At 37.1% G+C, this 6,208-nt stretch overlaps 1 non-coding gene across 1 annotated transcript; it reads left to right on the forward strand.

The window, feature by feature from the left end:
* The first annotated feature begins 312 nt into the window (after positions 1-312).
* LOC132528276 (U6 spliceosomal RNA) lies at positions 313-419 on the forward strand. The gene has a single exon (XR_009543159.1). It is a non-coding gene; the product is annotated as a U6 spliceosomal RNA (small nuclear RNA).
* The last annotated feature ends 5,789 nt before the right edge of the window (positions 420-6,208 follow it).

Below are 6,208 nucleotides of genomic sequence, written 5' to 3' on the forward strand. Positions count from 1 at the left end.
CCAGCCCTCTTCCTAGTCATATCTCACCATCTTCTTTTCCTTTTCTTTTCCCCCGTCTTCCCAACCCCTTTGTCCTGCTGCACTGCTCTGTCAAGACCATCAATAGAAAAAGAGTTTCTGTTTAGATACTAGAAGGGGCAAGATAGCAAAAGCCAGAAACATTTTCCCCATTGTCAGCACACAACTAAATGCTTTTATGTTTGAGAGAAATAATTAGTCCAGATTAATCTCTTTTTCAGTCTCATAAATAGCAAAAAGAATATGTGACCTTTCCCTCCTCATATAATCCAACAGTTAAGAAATTTCTTCTGAATGCTCGCTTTGACAACATATATACTAAAGTTGGAACAGTGCAGAGAAGATGATCACAGCCCCTGTGCAAAAATGACACACAAATTTCTGAAGCTTTCCATATTTTAAAAAAGACATTAAAATAGACATAAATTAATGGAGAAATATACTGTGTTTATGAAAGAGAGGAACCAATATAGTAAAATCTTCAATTCTACTCAAATTAATCTATAAAAAGAATGCAAATCCAATAAAAATCCCAACAGAGTTTTAGTAAAACCTAATTCTTAAATTCAAATAAAAGAGCAAATGGCCAAGAATAGCTCAGAAAAATTTGAAGATAAAGAATAGAGTGGGGAAAAGAAAGAAAACTACAGGCCAATATCACTGATGAACATAGATGCAAAAATCCTCAACAAAATACTAGCAAACAGAATCCAACAGCACATTAAAAGGATCATACACCATGATCAAGTGGGGTTTATCCCAGGAATGCAAGGATTCTTCAATATACGCAAATCAATCAGTGTGATAAACCATATTAACAAATTGAAGGAGAAAAACCATATGATCATCTCAATAGATGCAGAAAAAGCTTTTGACAAAATTCAACACGATTTATAATAAAAACCCTCCAGAAAGTAGGCATAGAGGGAACTTACCTCAACATAATAAAGGCCATATATGACAAACCCACAGCCAACATCGTTCTCAATGGTGAAAAACTGAAACCATTTCCTCTAAGACCAGGAACAAGACAAGGTTGTCCACTCGCACCACTATTATTCAACATAGTTTTGGAAGTTTTAGCCACAGCAATCAGAGAAGAAAAGGAAATAAAAGGAATCCAAATCGGAAAAGAAGTAAAGCTGTCACTGTTTGCAGATGACATGATACTCTATATAGAGAATCCTAAAGATGCTACCAGAAAACTACTAGAGCTAACCAATGAATTTGGTAACATAGCAGGATACAAAATTAATGCACAGAAATCTTTTGCGTTCCTATACACTAATGATGACAAATCTGAAAGAGAAATTAAGGAAACACTCCCATTTACCATTGCAACCAAAAGAATAAAATACCTAGGAATAAACCTACCTAAGGAGACAAAAGACCTGTATGCAGAACACTATAAGACACTGATGAAAGAAATTAAAGATGATAGAAACAGATGGAGAGATATACCATGTTCTTCGATTGGAAGAATCAACATTGTGAAAATGACTATACTACCCAAAGCACTCAACAGATTCAATGCAATCCCTATCAAATTACCAATGGCATTTTTTATGGAACTAGAACAAAAAATCTGAAAATCTGTATGGAGACACAAAAGACCCAAAATAGCCAAAGCAGTCTTGAGGGAAAAAAACGGAGCTGGAGGAATCAGACTCCCTGACTTCAGACTGTACTACAAAGCTACAGTAATCAAGACAATATGGTAGTGGCACAAAAACAGAAACATAGATCAATGGAACAGAAGAGAAAGCCCAGAGAGAAACCCACACACATATGGTCACCTTATTTTTGATAAAGGAGGCAAGAGTATATAATGAAGAAAAGACAGCCTCTTCAGTAAGTGGTGCTGGGAAAACTGGACAGCTACATGTAAAAGAATGAAATTAGAACACTCTTTAACACCATACACAAAAATAAACTCAAAATGGATTAAAGACCTAAATGTAAGTCCAGACATTATAAGACTCTTAGAGGAAAACATAGGCAGAACATTCTATGACATAAATCACAGCAAGATCCTTTTTGACCCACCTCCTAGAGAAATGGAAATAAAAACAAAAATAAACAAATGGGACCTCATGAAACTTAAAAGCTTTTGCACAGCAAAGGAGAACATAAACAAGATGAAAAGACAACCCTCAGAATGGGAGAAAATATTTGCAAATGAAGCAACTGACAAAGGATTAATCTCCAAAATTTACATGCAGCTCAATATCACATAAACAACTCAATCCCAAAATGGGCAGAAGACCTAAATACACATTTCTCCAAAGAAGATATACAGATTGCCAACAAACACATGAAAGGATGCTCAACATCACTAATCATTAGAGAAATGCAAATCAAAACTACAATGAGGTATCACCTCACACCAGTCAGATGGCCATCATCAAAAACTCTACAAACAATAAATGCTGGAGAGGGTGTGGAGAAAAGGGAACCTTCCTGGACTGTTGTTGGGAATGTAATTTGATGCAGCCACTATGGAGAACAGTATGGAGGTTCCTTAAAAAACTACAAATAGAACTACCATACGACCCAGCAATCCCATTACTGGGCATATACCCTGAGAAAACCATAATCCAAAAAGAGTCATGTACCACAATATTCATTGCAGCTCTATTTACAATAGCCAGGACATGGAAGCAACCTAAGTGTCCATTGACAGATGAATGGATAAAGAAGATGTGGCACACATATACAATGGAATATTACTGAGCCATAGAAAGAAACGAAATTGAGTTATTTGTAGTGAGGTGGATGGACCTAGAGTCTGTCATACAGAGTGAAGTAAGTCAGAAAGAGAAAAACAAATACCGTATGCTAACACATATATATGGCATCTAAAAAAAAAAAAAAGGTTCTGAAGAACCTAGGGGCAGGACAGGAATAAAGATGCAGATGTAGAGAATGGACTTGAGGACACGGAGAGTGGGAAGGGTAAGCTGGGACGAGGAGAGTGGCATGGACATATATACACTACTAAATGTAAAATAGATAGCTAGTGGGAAGCAGCTGCATAGCACAGGGAGATCAGCTAGGTGCTTTGTGACCACCTAGAAGGGTGGGATAGGGAGGGTGGGAGGGTGGGAGGGAGATGTAAGACGGAGGGGATATCGGGATATATGTATACATATAGTTGATTCACTTTGTCATGCAGCAAAAACCAACACAACATTTTAAAGCAATTGTACTCCAATAAAGATGTTAAAAAAAAAGAATAGAGTGGGGGGAAAAAAGAAAAAGAGTAGAGTGTGGGAGGGGAGTTCTCACTCTAGAAAAGCTGAAGACTTAATATGTAGTCAGAGTTATTAAAATGGTGTAACAATAGATATTCTATTCAATGTGATCATAAGTGATTTTGATTTTCTTATTTGTGCTTTTTTCCTACCAAATATGTGCTAGTTTTGTGATTAAAAAAATAAAGCTTAAAAAATAAATGCTTTGAAAAAAAGGAAATATCTTCTGAAAGATAAAAAATCAGAATGGTGTCACATATTTATTTTATGTCCCTACTCCCTAAAAATATATCTATACAAAATATAGATAGATATATATATCCGTACGTGGTATACACTGAATGTGTTTCCACTTGCAGCCCTAAGGGGTCGCCAGTTCCTGGCTTACAGTAAAAAATAATCATATAATGTGAGGCTAGTTACTTAAACCCGCTCAGAAGTTTTCCGATCTATAAAGCGGTGATATTAATAGCTCCCCCAGTTCAACTCGGAGGATTTGTTGTTGGAATTGTATGAAATATGTGAAACTGCTTAATGAAATATTAAACAAGATACAAATGCAAACTGCTATTACTAGTTAGTATTTGAAATTAAGCAGCTGTAGATTTTAGAGTTTTGAACCATCCAGCCTCTGTTCATTTGACTGGACTCTTTGAAGCCATTTGTGTACCAACAGGTGAAGTGAGTTGGGAAAGCATAGTTTAAATCACAACTCCTCTCCCCACGCCACATCTCATTTCACAACTGTTTTTCATCCATTCAATGACTATATTTATTGGGTGCCAATATGTACTAGAGACTGGAGTCACGATGGTGAAACAGACACTGTCCTTGCATGCATGAAGCTTACAGATTAGCAGAGTATTTGTGGACAGGAAAATAGGCACTTGCAAAATAAGGTGACCAGTGCTGTAATGTGGTAAGTCCAGGGTGCCATGGGGCTCTCGTGGGGTCACTGCCCAGGCTTGGATGCTCATAGAAGTTTTCTTCAACCATGTCATGATGAAGAGGATGAAATATGCAGATGATTTAAAAGGTAAAGAAGAACAGTGGAGGATGCTTGCTGATGAGGGCGAGGGGGAAGGGCAGCATGTTCCAGGCAGAGGGAAGAAAACTTTACTGCCCCCAGGGCAAGAAAAGCAAAGGAACTACTTTCTGGTTTTTAAAAAAGTGCCCTGATCATTTTTTGACAGATTTCAATACTTTATAATGTTTCCTAGGCCAGGCGCAGCATGACGAGTAATAGAATACATTTTAGGGTGACCCCCTCCTCCCACCAAGCCTCCGGACCACTCCCCTACTAGCCTTTCCCCTCATTGCCTGGCCTTTCCTTTTGAAAAGAGCACTGAAGAGGTGGAGAGAGGCTTTTCTCTTTTGAAGCAGCAGCACTGTTAACAGAGAAGGAAAAGTCTCCCATGAGCTATGGCAAAATCCTGCAGATTGGTTTATGAATCGCTGTAGCTTAGGTTAAAGCCACCTAATTTCCTGAAAGACACCCCATGGCTTTAGCCTTCCAGAGGGGCATAAAGCTTGTATGATATTTACTTTTAGTTAAAATTAAATGGGAATTGAAAAAAACCACAGAAAACCCAAAGAGTTTCTTCTGGGAGATTATATTATTAAAGAAAAAAAAAGGCTACAAAGCAATGTGGATAAGATGTATATATTGCATTAAAGAAGGTTTGGGAATATACATATCCAGGTGTTAAAGTGATAACTATCTCTGAATAATTGGATTTCATGCGATTTTATACCCTTTTTATTGTGAAATATGACACACGTTGGGGAAAATGCATGATATATAAAAGTATAATTTAATAAATTTTTATTAAGTGAACCCTCGCTTAACCACTACCCAGATCAATAAACAGAATATGGCCCAGGGGCCCTCCATCCGCCCCTTCCCACTGACAACCCACTCTCTCCCTGCTGCCCTTACTTTTACGATAACCTCTTTTTTTTTTTTTCTTTAGTTTTACCACCTAAGTGTATATTGATGCTTATATGTATTTATCTTTTCCTGTTTTTTGAACTTTAAGTAAATGGGAACATAACGATTTTTTTATCTCTATCTTTGAACATTAGCTTTCGGTCTTTTAACATTAGGTTTCTCAGTTTCATCCATGCTAAGGGTATTGTGGTTCATTCATTTTCAATGCTGTATGGTATTCCAAGGTTAGATATACCACACTTTATCCACTGTACTGCTGATGGGTAGTTTGGCCTGTTTTCAGTTTGGGGCTATCATGAATAGAGTTGCTATTCTTTTGGTGCTCACATGCACATATTTCTATTGGATATGTACCCAGGAGTGGGAATCTGGGTCACCAGATATGCATATCGTTAATAGATAATGCCAGAGAGTTAACCGAACACTGCAGTAGCAATGAACACTTCCTGTAACAGTGTAGGAGTGTCCCCATTGCCCTACACTGAAGTTTTGTGCATTTTTTTCTTTCACTCATCTGAATTTTCTGTGTTTCTCTGTAATAAATATCCATTGGTTTAATTAGGCAAAATGCTTTTCTAATATTTCTTAAATTTGTCTTTCCCAATAGGGATATTATTTTTAAATTTTTAAATTGAAGTAAATCATTCTTACAGAAAAAAGGCACAGATCACAGATGTATGGCTTAATGGATTATCACAAAGAGAACCCACCTCTGTATCCACCACCCAGGTCAAGAAATAGAATTTTCTGGCACCCTAGAAGCCATCTTCATGCCCCTTATGGCACCATCCTTTCCCTCCTCATCAAAGGGAAACTATATATTTAGTTCGAACACAATAGATTACTCTTGTGTGGTTTGAAAGTTATAGAAATGGAACGATATACAGCATACCTTATTTTGTGTGTCGCCTCCTTTATTTTCCAATATTGTGAGATTCATCTGCGTTGATATGTGTAGCAGTAATTCGTTCATTCTTTTCTTTTC

This window comes from Lagenorhynchus albirostris, chromosome 10 (genome assembly GCF_949774975.1).
Source record: "Lagenorhynchus albirostris chromosome 10, mLagAlb1.1, whole genome shotgun sequence".
NCBI classification, from domain to species: Eukaryota; Metazoa; Chordata; class Mammalia; order Artiodactyla; family Delphinidae; genus Lagenorhynchus; species Lagenorhynchus albirostris.